Source organism: Balaenoptera ricei, chromosome 13 (assembly GCF_028023285.1).
Source record: "Balaenoptera ricei isolate mBalRic1 chromosome 13, mBalRic1.hap2, whole genome shotgun sequence".
In the NCBI taxonomy this organism is placed as follows: Eukaryota; Metazoa; Chordata; class Mammalia; order Artiodactyla; family Balaenopteridae; genus Balaenoptera; species Balaenoptera ricei.
This window is the reverse complement of record NC_082651.1, coordinates 81,392,164-81,404,995: the sequence shown is the minus strand read 5'-3', so window position 1 is coordinate 81,404,995 and position 12,832 is coordinate 81,392,164. Positions and strand designations below refer to the sequence as shown.

Below are 12,832 nucleotides of genomic sequence, written 5' to 3'. Positions count from 1 at the left end.
AAAGAGAAGGAGCAATTACCTTAGGACACATCTTGCTAATGGATGCACAAAGTAAATTGAGATAAAGCACAGATGCTCCCAGACACAGCTCAAAGCTGTGACGGCTAGGTGCTGCGATGCTGAATGTAGTTCCCAGGGAAGAAGCTTGGCGGTGCCATTCTCACTGCTGGGGTGTGTGCTGCCTCTTTAACAGCTTGCTGTAAAACAAATGAATGCTGAATGCTTTTTGCCTTTTTTTTTCATAAAAACAAAAATCCTCTCGGATTTCTTTCAGTTAACAAAAACAGGTACTCATGTAGGTCTTTCTTAAAATGGAAGTGGCATAAAGCAAATTTTCAAAAAGTGGAGGATACCTGTAATTATATGCAGTAAAATGCACAGAAATCAAGTGTACAGTTTGTTGAGTTTTGATAAATTTATACACCCATTAACTAACACCTCAATCAAGGTACAGCATTGCTATAATCCTGGAAAGTTCCCTAGTGTACCTTTCTAGTTTGTTTTTTTTCCACTCAAAGGCAACATCCTGTCTGGTTTCTGTTGTCATGGATTAGTTTTGCCTATTCTTGAAACTTGTAAAACTAGAATCATATAGTGTATGTTCTTTCGTATCTGGCTTCTTTTGCCAAGCATGTTTTTGAGATTCATGTATGTGGTCGACAATGAATTTCTAAGTGACATTATGTCATGCTTGTTAGTTTGGGGACCTAATGTATATTGAAACGTAGAATGAAATTTAACTACCTGTTGTGGCATGAAAAATAGACCAAAAATTTGCTTTCATGACCCAGTGGCTGTAATTCTTGCATACTGCATTTCAAAAAGCCAGTAGTTTATTTTTTATACTTAAAAAATTTATACTTATATGACAAGATAAGGTTTCAGGATGTTAACTGCAAATGACACATTGTTGATGTGGAACCCTATTTCCAGTAGGGGAGGAATTGCTTGGGAATGTGGTATATATGTTTAATTTTAGTAGATGATGCTGAACAGTTTTCTAAAGTGATTATATCAGTTTACACTCTCATGAGTAGAGTATGAGAGTTCCAGTTTCTCCACATTCTTGCCAACACTTGGCATTGTATCCTTTTAAGTTTAGTCACTCTAACGAGTGTGTTTGATATTGCATTGTGGTTTAATGAACATTTCCCTGATGACTAATGATATTGAAAAATTCCTCGTGTTTATGGGCCATTTGGAAATTCTCTTTTGCGAAACATCTGCTCAATTCTTTTGCCCATTTATAAGGATTGGTTTGTCAGCCTTTTACTTATTTGTAGAAATTCTTTGAATATTATGGATATGAGTCTTTTGTCAGTTATAGGTATTAAAAATAAATTCTCCCACACCGTGGCTTACCTTTTCACTCACAATGGTGTGTTAATGAACAAAAGTTCATAATTTTAATGAAATCTAATTTATCAATTTTTGCTTTTATAGTTAGTGATTTTTCTGGTTTGTTTCCAGTGTGAGAAATCTTTGCCTACCCCCAGGTTATGATGATATTCTTTTATGTTTCTTCTAGAAGCTGGGTTTGGATCTATGATCCATCTCAAATTACTTTTTGTGTATGATGTAAGGTAGGGATCAAAGTTCTTTTTTTTCCCATATAGATATCCAATTCCTCCAGTAGGGCAGGGACTAGGGTGAGATGAGTGAGGCACTCACCTTGGGCACAAAATTTAAGGGTCACCATAAAAGTAATCAAGACAATATTTAATGCAATATTATTAAAAAATCAAACTTAACGTGGAAAATCTATGATGAACAAAATATCAGAATTTTAAATCTGACCCTGCACTTACATGACTATGCCTCACCACCTCACCCTAAAATCCTGGTCCTTTCTTCCAACACCATTTATTGAAATGATCATCATTTTCTCATTGAATTGCATTGGTGACCCTGTCATAAATTAGGTAATTATATATAAGTATGGGTCTGTTTCAGGACTCTATACTTTGTTACATTGGTTTATTTTCTATCCTTGCACTGATACCTCACTGTCTTCATTAATATAGTTTTGTAGAAAGTCTTGAAATTTGGTCTTGTAAGTATTCCAACTTTGATCTTCTTCAAAATTGCCTTAGCTATTCTAGATCATTGAATAAATTTTTAAATCATCCTGTTAATTGTCACATAAAAACATTCAGGATTTTGATTGAAATTGCATTGAATTTGTAGTTCAGATTGAGAATAATTGACTTCCTAAAAATAATGAATCTTCTGACCTATGAATGTGTTTGTATCTCCATTTATTTAGGTCTTCTTAATTTCTTCCAATAACATTTAGTTTTCAATAAAAAGGGTTTTTTGAAGCTACAGTAAATGATTTTTTTTCATTTTTATTAGGGAACTTTTCATAAATCAAAAGCACATAGAAGTGTATAATGACTCTATGAATCCATCACCCAGGTTTAACTCTCTTACCATGTTATTTTGAAGTGAATCTCAGATAATAAAATTTCATTAATAATTAAATATGTATATCTGGAAGTTAAGAGCTCTTTGAAAATACTTAACCACAATATCATTATTATGCCTAAAAATGGAACAATAATTCTTGAATACCATCAAATATCCATCAGTATTCAAATTCTGATTGTCTCATAAATGATATAAATTATTATTTATAGTCTGTTTAACTCAAGATCAAATAGGGCCCACATATTGAGATTGGTTGGTGTGTTTCTTAAGTTCTTTCTAATTTGTAGATTCCCCACCTTTATTTTTTTCTTTCATTCTTTCCATTTATGTGTAAAAGAAAGGGATCATTTGCCCTCTAGAGTTTTGCAAGCAAGATTTTGCTGATTAAATGCCCATGTTGTCATTTATCATGTTTTGTTTTCTTCTGTGTTTCTTGTAAATGAGAAAGTTGGATCTAAGACTTATCAAAATTAGTTTCGTTTATTGGGGGGCAAGATTATTTCATAGGTGATGATGATCATCAGGAGGTTCACAATGTTTGGTTTGGTATGGTATTTTAAGTATCATCTTCTAAATGATGCTGACACTTGGAAATAAGTAGATATTTCTATATTGATCTTTCACTCAGAGACCTTGCTAAATTTGCTTATCACTCCTAAAAACTTATCTATAGATGCTTTTTGAAAAGCATATTTTGATATTCTATACAATCATATTGTCTGAAAATGATAATTTTATTTCTTCCTTTTCAATTCTTATGCCTTTTATTTCTTTTCCTTGCTCTTTTGCACTGACTAGGACTTCAAATACAATGTTCAACAGAAGTGATGACAGTGGAGATCTTTACCTTCTTTTTTTTTATATAAAAGAAAGTTTTCCTTAACTCACCATTTATGTATAATGTTTGCTATGTGATTTTTATAAATATTCTTTATTAAATTAAGAAATTTCCCTTTTATCTCTAGTTTGCTAAGAATTTTAGCATGAATGGGTGTTGAATTTTAAGTGATTTTTCTGCTTCTATTGAGATACTTATATGGCTTTTCTGGTTTATTCTATTAATGTGCTGAATTACAATTAATTTCTGAAATATTAAACCATCTGTGAATTCCTGGAATAATTATGACATGTTTGTGATGTTGTTCATGATCCTTTTTCTATATTATTAGATTAAGTTTGCTGATATGTTGTTTAGAGTTTTTGCATCTGTATTCTTTTTTTTTTATAAATTTATTTTATTTATTTTTGGTCGCATTGGGTCCTCGTTGCTGTGTGTGGGCTTTCTCTAGTTGCAGTGAGTGGGGGCTACTCTTTGTTGCAGTGCGTGGGCTTTGCATTGCAGTGGCCTCTCTTGTTGCAGAGTACAGGCTGTAGGTGCGTGGGCTTCAGTAGTTGTGGCACGAGAGCTCAGTAGTTGTGGCGCACGGGCTCAGTTGCTCCATGGCACGTGGGATCTTCCCAGACCAGGGCTCTAACCCGTGTCTCCTGCATTGGCAGGTGGATTCTTAACCACTGCGCCACCAGGGAAGCACTTTATCAGATTTTAGAATCGAGGTTATTCCAGGCACCTAAAGTAAAGGGAGAAGTAATCCCTCTTTCTTTCCATTAACATGGCAAAAGCATTCATATCACTCAGGAAATTCCAAGGGTTTTTGAAGCTCTGTGCCAGGAACCCGAGACAAACACCAGATATGTTCTTTATTATAACACACAACACACACACACACACACAAACACACACAGTCACTCACACATACACACATATATATGAGAGAGACAAATCAGAAATTCTTATGGCAGGCTGAAAACTCAGGGTGTTTCTCTGTTTCAATGTTGAGGCAGAATTACTTCCTCTTCAGGAAACATACCTCACTCTCTGCTCTAGGGTCATCAACTAATTGGATGAGGCCCACCTACATTATGGAAGGCAATCTACTTAAAGTCTACTGATTTTAGATGTTAATCACATCTTAAAAATACTTTCACAGCAACATCTAGAGTAGTGTTTGGTCACAACTGGGCACCACTGCCTAGCATATAAAATTAACCATCATGACATAAAATTAACATAAAACTAATCATCACAACCATATTTTTTTTCTAAGAATGTTACAGTATTAGCTCTTAGATCTGGGTCTTTGATACATTTTGAATTAATTTTTGTAAATAATATGAAGGGTCCAACTTCATTCTTTTGCATATGTTTATTCAGATGTCCCAGCACCATTTGTTGAAAGATTATTTTTTCCCCATTGAATGGTCTTGGTACCCTTATAGAAAATCAATTGATTGTAAATATGAGAGTTTATTTCTAAACTCTCAGTTCTATCCTGTTGATCTCTATGTCTATCCTTATATCAGTACCACACTGTTTTGATTATGGTAGCTTTGTAGAAAGTTTTAAAATCAGAAAGTGTTAGTCCTTCAATTTGTTTTTCTTTTTCATGTTTGTTTTGCCTACTTAGGGTCCCTCGTAATTCCATATGAATTTTATGATAATTTTTTCCATTTCTGCAAAAGAAGACATTGGGATTTTGATAGGATTACACTGAATCTGTAAATTGCTTTAGGAGTATTGCCATCTTAACAAAATTAAATATTCCCATCCATTATTAAGATTGTCCTTCCATTTATTTCAGTCTTCTTTAATCTCTTCAACAATGCTTTGTAATTTTCAGTGTACAAGTCTTACCTCTCCTTGATTAAATTTATTCCTAAGTAGACAAATACTGTATGATATCACTTATATGTGGAATCTAAAAAATAATACAAACAAATGTATATATAAAACAGAAACAGACTCACAGATGTATAAAACAAACTAGTGGTTACCAAAGGGGAAAGGGAAGGGGGGAGGAGCAAATTAGGAGTATGGGATTAAGAGATACAAATTACTATGTATAAAACAGATAAGCAACAAGGACATATTGTATAGCATAGAGAATTATAGTCATTATCTTGTAATAACTTTTAATGGAGTGTAATCTGTAAAAATACTGAATCACTATATGCTGTACACCAGAAACTAATATTGCAAGTCAACTATACTCCAGTAAAAAAATTATTCCTAAGTATTTTCTTCTTTTTTTTTTAAACATCTTTATTGGAGTATAATTGCTTTACAATGGTGTGTTAATTTCTGCTTTATAACAAAGTGAATCAGTTATTTTATTCTTTATGATGCTAAAAAATGGAATTATTTTCTTAATTTTCTTTTCAGATTGTTCACTGTGTGTAGAAATACAACTTATTTTTGTGTGTTGATGTTGTATCCTGTAACTGTTAGAGTTAATTTTATTTATTAGCTCTAATAATTTTTTGTGTGTATATATTCTTTAGGATTTTCTGTAAGTAAGATTATGTCGTCTGTGGATAGAGATAATTTTACTTTTTCCTTTCCAATTTGGATGTCTTTTATTTCTTTTTCTTACCTGATTGCTCTGGTTAGAACTTCCAGTACAATGTTATGGAGAAGTAGTGAAATTGGGCATCCTTTTTTTTTTTTTTTTTTAATTGAAGTATAGTTGATTTACAATGGTGTGTTGGTTTCTGGTGTGCAGCAAAGTGATTCAGTTATATACATATATATGTATATATATATTCTTTTCATATTATTTTTCATTATGTTTTATTACAGGATATTGAATATAGTTCCCCATGCTATACGATAGGAACTTGTTGTTTATCTATTCTATATATAATAGTTTGCATCTGCTAGTCCCAAACTCCCAATCCATCCCTCCCCCACCCCCAGCCTTGGCAACCACAAGTCTATTCTCTATGTCTGTGAGTCTGTTTCTGTTTTGTAGATAAGTTCATTTGCATCATATTTTAGATTCCACATATAAGTAATATCATATGGTATTTGTCTTTCTCTTTCTGACTTACTTCGCTTAGTATGATAATTTCTAGGTCCATCCATGTAGCCGCAAATGGCATTATTTCTTTTTTATGTCTGAGTAATATTCAGTTGTGTATATATATACCACATCTTCTTTATCCATTTATCTGTTGATGGACATTTCGGTGGTTTCCATGTCTTGGCTATTGTAAATACTGCTGCTATGAACGTAAGAGTGCATGTATCTTTTCGAATTATAGTTTTGTCCAGATATATGGAAAGTGGGCATCCTTATCTTGTTCCTCATCTTAGAGGGAAAGCTTTCAGTCTTTCACTATTGAGTACAGCATTAGTTGTGGGTTTTTGTTTTGTTTTTTTTAATAAATGCCTTTTATCATGTTGAGGAAGTTCCCTTCTATTCCTAGTTTAAATTGTTGTTGGTGTTTTTATCATGAATGGGTGTTGGATTTTGTCAAATGCTTTTTCTGTATCAATTGAGATATTCATGTCAGTTTTTACCCTTTCTTATTATTAATGTGGTATATTACATTGATTTATTTTCTTACGTTGAACTACCTTAGGATTCTCGGGATATATCTTGCTTTCAGCACTTCTATCCAACATTGTTTAGCTAGAGCAATTGGGAATTCTATGAATAGTTTGTTTTTCTTTTTTAAATATTTATTTATTTATTTACTTATTATTTTTGGCTGCATCGGGTCTTAGTTGAGGCATGCAGGCTTCTCTCTCTAGTTGTGGTGCACAGGCTCCAGAGCGCGTGGGCTCTGTAGTTGCAGCACATAGGCTCTCTAGTTGTGGCACATGGGCTCAGTAGTTGTGGTGCGCGGGCTTAGTTGCCCCATGGCATGTGGTATCTTAGTTCCCTGACCAGGGATCGAACTTATGTCCTCTGCATTGGAAGGCAGATTCTTAACCACTGGACCACCAGGGAAGTCCCTAGTTTCAGTTTTTGTTTGACTGAAAATGCCTCTATTTCACCTTAAATTTTGAAGGATAGTTTCACTGAGTATAGAGGTCCAGGTAGTTATTTTCTTTTAACACTTTAAGGATGTCATTCCATTGTTTTCTGGATTCCATTATTTCTAAAAAGATATGAAGTGTTGATCTTATTGCTCCTTTGAATGTTATGTGTCCTTTATTTTTTGCTCTTTTAAAAATTCTGTGTCTTTGGTTTTCAGCACCGTATAATGTACTTCAGTTTGGCTTTTCTTTGTCTTTACATTGCTTCCTAACACTTCTTGCATTTATGGCTTGAATCTCAGGCTTTCTCAGTTTTGTAAAGTTCTTAGTTATAAACTTTTTTTCCTGAATATAGGCCTTAGTGTTTAGAGCAGTTTTTAGGTTCACAACAAAATTGAGCAGCAAGTACAGAGAATTCCCATATACACCCCTGCACTATTAACTTCGCAAATATTTTTCTGCTCTATTCTCTTTCTCCTTCTCTTCTGGGATTCCTATCACTTTGTCCTCCACGTTTCTTGGTTCTTATATCTATTTTTTTCTCCTTTTTTTCTCACCATGCTTCAATATGAATATTTTCTTCAGACTTCCCTTCAGTTGTGTCTAATCTGCTGTTATACCCATTTTTAGTTCTTTTGTTGTTGTTGTTCTAGAATTTCCATTAGATTTTTAAAAATAGCTTTTAGTTCTTTATTAAAATTCTCCGTCTTGTCGTTTAATTTCTTGAACACATAAATCACATATATTTTAAACACCATGTCTTTTAACTATATCTGGATTGCCTGTGAATTTGTTTATACTGCCTGTGTTTGTCTCTTAGTTTTCATTCAGTCTTATCTTCTAGTATACATGGCAATTTTTAATTGAATATCAGATATTTTAAATGTAAAGTTGAAGACATAATTCAAAGCTCTGGATAAAGTTACTTTCCTTCAGACAGCAGAATTATTTTTGCTTCTGGAAGTCATCTAGAATAGGGAAAGATCATCTTAATCCAGTCAAGGATTAAACTCATTGGAGGCTGAGCTTCAATTTTAGAGCCTAGTTTATTTCCGGTTTATTTTTATTCCAAGGTATGGCCATTTGGGGGTTCCGACTGAAAGCCTGGGATTTCTATTAGGGTCCCTCCTCCTTGGCCCCTAGTCAGTTTTTGTCCATCAGCCCTATAAAACTACTGAATACTCTGCTTAGATTTTTAGCCTTTCAGCCATGGTTTGAGAATTGTCAAATGCTTTGAGGAGGAAATCGGGGCTCACTTCTCTACACTTCCTTTTTCTCTGAGATCTTGGCTCCTCTCATCCTTGATGCCTTGATAGCTCTCCAATGACTTCAAACAGATGTTTAAAAAAATTTTTTTTTGTCAATCTTTTCTAGTTGTTTTCGTTCACAGGATTCAAACCATTGTCATGAACAGAAATCCTAGGTTGGTTTTTTTCTCTCCATTTTTTCCCTTCATATACTTTCTTTCTATTCTTTTAGTGGTTACTCCAGAAATTTCAGTATGCATACTTATCCAACTCTCTATTCAGAAGAATTTCATCAACACTGTTATACTCATTCACTGAGGTTTTAATTTCAGTACTGCATTCTTAATATCTAGAATAACATTAGATTATTTTTCAAATCTGCTACATCACTTTTTATGGTTTTCTGTTCCTTTTAAATATATTTAAGCTTGTCTTTTATTTCTTTAAATGTAATATGCATTGTTGTTTTCTAATCTAGATCCGATAATTCCAATACCTGACATCTCTGTAGGTTTGTTTCTGCTTTCTGTTGTTTCTGCACATGTGCTTATTTTAAAATATTTAACCTTTCTGAAATTGGGATATGGCTTGCAATTGATGTTGTTTTATAATTTAATTGGCAGGGTTTAAAAAAAATTCTCAGTGCCATGTAGAATATAGTACATTTTATAATTGGTAGTATCTTAGATGTTTAATGAAATGCAATATTCACGGTAGTTTTTGAAGCTTAGGATGAAGATCTTCCTCAGAGAGTATCTCGTTTGCTCTAGACTATGGCACCATCAATCCAGGACCACTTCAAGATCATGGCTTGGGGGACCATGCAGATGATGTGAACTTAAGCTGAAAATTACACAAAAGTCAACCTGCAGTTACAACTTCTCAGGGACTTCCCTCCAGTCCTCTGAACTTCTCAGTGTCAAGGCAACTTTCCCTGTAGTTCCCTGAGGTTAGGAGTAAGGGGCAGATTTGTGATTTTGAGGTTCCAGCTGGATATGGTAGAGTCTTCTACTGGATTTTTTTTCCCCTTCTGGTTTGTATTTTTGAAGTTTTCTTTAAGAAGTTATCCTGTGCCCTAGGTCACAAAGATTTTCTCCTACTTTTTTTTTGTTTTTATGTTCCAGTCTCACGTTTCACATTTTAGTTTTTAATACATGTAGAGTTCCCCTCTATACGTAGTATTAGAAAGTGATCCAATTTTATTTTTCTCTTTATATTGAGCCAGTTTCCTCATCACTATTTGCTAAAGAATCTTTCCCATTCATTTATGGAACTCCCTTTACCATATTAAGTTGCTGTATATACAGGAGTCCCTCTTTGAGTTCTCTATTTTGTTCCATTCACTTATTTGTTCCTGTTTCTATTACCATACATTTGTAGTGTATCTTAGGTTTTGGTACAGCAAGTCCTTTCTTTGCTCTTCTTTTTGAGCTTGACTTAGCTGTTAGTGGGCCTTTATTTTGCCATATAAATTTTAGAGAGTTTTACAAGTCCTTGAAACATTCCAACTGAAAGAATTGGGAATGCATTAAGTATAATTTAATTGGGAGACTACTGACATCCTTATAATTTAAAATTATTCCAACCAGAGCCAAGAATGTCTCTCCATTTATTCAGATCATGCTCTATGTCCTTTAATAGAGTTCTATAGTCTTCTACGTGATGGTCTTCTCTCTTTTTGGTTAATACCTTGATACTTTAACATTTTTATTGCTATTGTGGAAAATATCTTTCATATTTAAAATTATATTTTTCTAGTTTTTTTGCTTCAGTAGAGAAATGCTATTGACATTTATAAGTTTTTCTGGTATTCAGAAACCTTGGTGAATTCTTTCATTACCTCTGATGGATAATGTCTTTGATTATCATTTCAATTGCTTGCATGCTTATTGGTCTACTCAAATGATCTATTTCTTTTTGCCCACTTTTTATATTTTATATTTTTTCTAAGAATTTAACTATTGCATTAGGCATTTCACATTTATTAATATAGTTATTCAAACTATTTTTCTTCTCTTTCCTCTTCTACTTCAATTTTCAAGATTTATATTTATTTTGCCTTTTGCCCTAGGGGCATTATCAGCCCAGGACCAAATTTATTTTCAGTTTGAGGGTTCCTGACTACACAAGGAATATAAATTAGAATTTCAAACCAGTATGAGGATAGACTCTTGGTTAAAAATTTCAGAGAAGACTTTTTTTCCCACCCAGAGTTCAAGTTTCCTTGTCTGGTGAGCAGATATTTTTCTAGCCACCTTTTTACCAAGTGTGTAGCAATTTGACAAGCCTGGCTTTTTTTCCTGGGGTCTCATTTAAATACCCACTTCACATGGGCCTTATCTTTGTCCCCACCTTACTGTTAACCTAAGTCCCTCAGTGGCTGACACTGCAAATGACCTAGGGCATTGAAGTCTCAACTAGTTTCCACTCTTGTTTTTCAGTTTTCTTCTGATTTTTTTTTTTTAAACAGGTCTAGTATGTCCAATAGAGGCGCTTTTTTTATTTTTTAATTTATTTTTTATTTTTATTTTTTTGCATTGGATGAGACTCAGTTTTGTTGTTGTTGTTGTTTTTTTAATTAATTAATTAATTAATTTATCTATCCATTCATGGCTGTGTTGGGTCTTCGTTTCTGTGAGAGGGCTTTCTCTAGTTGCGGCAAGTGGGGGCCACTCTTCATCGCGGTGCGCGGGCCTCTCACTATCGCGGCCTCTCTTGTTGCAGAGCACAAGCTCCAGACGCGCAGGCTCAGTAGTTGTAGCGCACGGGCTTAGTCGCTCCGTGGCATGTGGGATCTTCCCAGATCAGGGCTCGAACCCGTGTCCCCTGCATTGGCAGGCGGACTCTCAACCACTGCGCCACCAGGGAAGCCTCTTCTTCTGCTTTTTGACCTGGAGATTTCCCTTACTTTCTTAAGGAGCTACATTCTGCATTTAAAAAGATGTTTGGGGCTTCCCTGGTGGCACAGTGGTTGAGAATCTGCCTGCCAATGCAGGGGACACGGGTTCGAGCCCTGGTCTGGGAAGATCCCACATGCCGCGGAGCAACTAGGCCCGTGAGCCACAATTACTGAGCCTGCGCGTCTGGAGCCTGTGCTCCGCAAAAAGAGAGGCCGCGATAATGAGAGGCCTGCGCACCGCGATGAAGAGTGGCCCCCACTTGCCGCAACTAGAGAAAGCCCTCGCACAGAAACGAAGACCCAACACAGCCATAAATAAATAAATAAATAAATAAATAAACCCAAAGTTAAAAAAAAAAAAAAAAAAAAAAAAAAAAATAAAAAGATGTTTGTTGTATTTTATTCAGCATTCCCAAGTGTTTTCTAGTGGGAGATTATTTAGGTCTATGATATGTAGAGATCATTTTGAGATAAATATATAGAAAGATCATTTGTAAATACATCAACCTGTATTTCAACATCAGTTTTCCTTTTGCTTATGTTTTTAATCAACAGTCCATTATGGACATAAATTAAATAATATATGACTAAGTACAAAATCAATTTAAAACTGTCCAAAGTTCAAAACTACCACTGCAGCTAGGGTTATTCTACTACTGGCCTACTGCATCATGAGCATGTTCATGAATTCCCTACTAATTGTTGTGTAGGCTCTTTTAATATACCTTCAGAGACTGATGTCCTAATATAAAGGGAAGAAATAAAAAAAGTTTTATTTGAAATTGTAACAAATGTCATTTATGCCTTTAAAATGACCTGGAACACCCTTGCAGAAACCCCAGGATTTTATTAACTACTGGATGGGAAATTCTGACCTGCAGGATAAAATAAAAATTCCAAATAATCTGGCATAATCTGGCTTCCACCTATGTTTTTAGCTTCATCTCTCACTACTTAGCAAAAGTGCACCTAACAATCATGATGCTCTAATCTTCTCAGTGATGTTCCCACTTGCCTGGAATGCCCTTTCTTCACCTAAAAACCTTCTGTTGATTCTTCATACTCCAGTACAAATGGCAACTTCTTGAGGAATTCTTCCCTTCTCTCCCAGGCAGTTAATCACTGTTCTCTTTATTCCCTCACACTTATATTTCTTTTTTTTTATATATAGATTTATTTTATTTATTTATTTATGGCTGCGTTGGGTCTTCGTTGCTGCACACAGGCTTTCTCTAGTTGTGGCTAGCAGGGGCTACTCTCTGTTGTGGTGCGTGGGCTTCTCATTGTGGTGGCTTCCCTTGTTGCAGAGCAGGGGTTGTAGGCGTGCGGGCTTCAGTAGTTGTGGCACATGGGTTTCAGTAGTTGTGGCTCGCGGGCTCAGTAGTTGTGGAGCACGGGCTTAGTTGTTCCGCGCCATGTGGGATCTTCCCGGAC

General features: G+C 34.8%; 1 protein-coding gene across 1 annotated transcript in view; it reads left to right on the top strand.

Moving 5' to 3' along the window:
- The window catches only part of SPATA31H1 (SPATA31 subfamily H member 1), a 33,662-nt gene that overhangs the window by 4,352 nt on the left and 16,478 nt on the right, over positions 1–12,832 (top strand). The window lies entirely within an intron of this gene.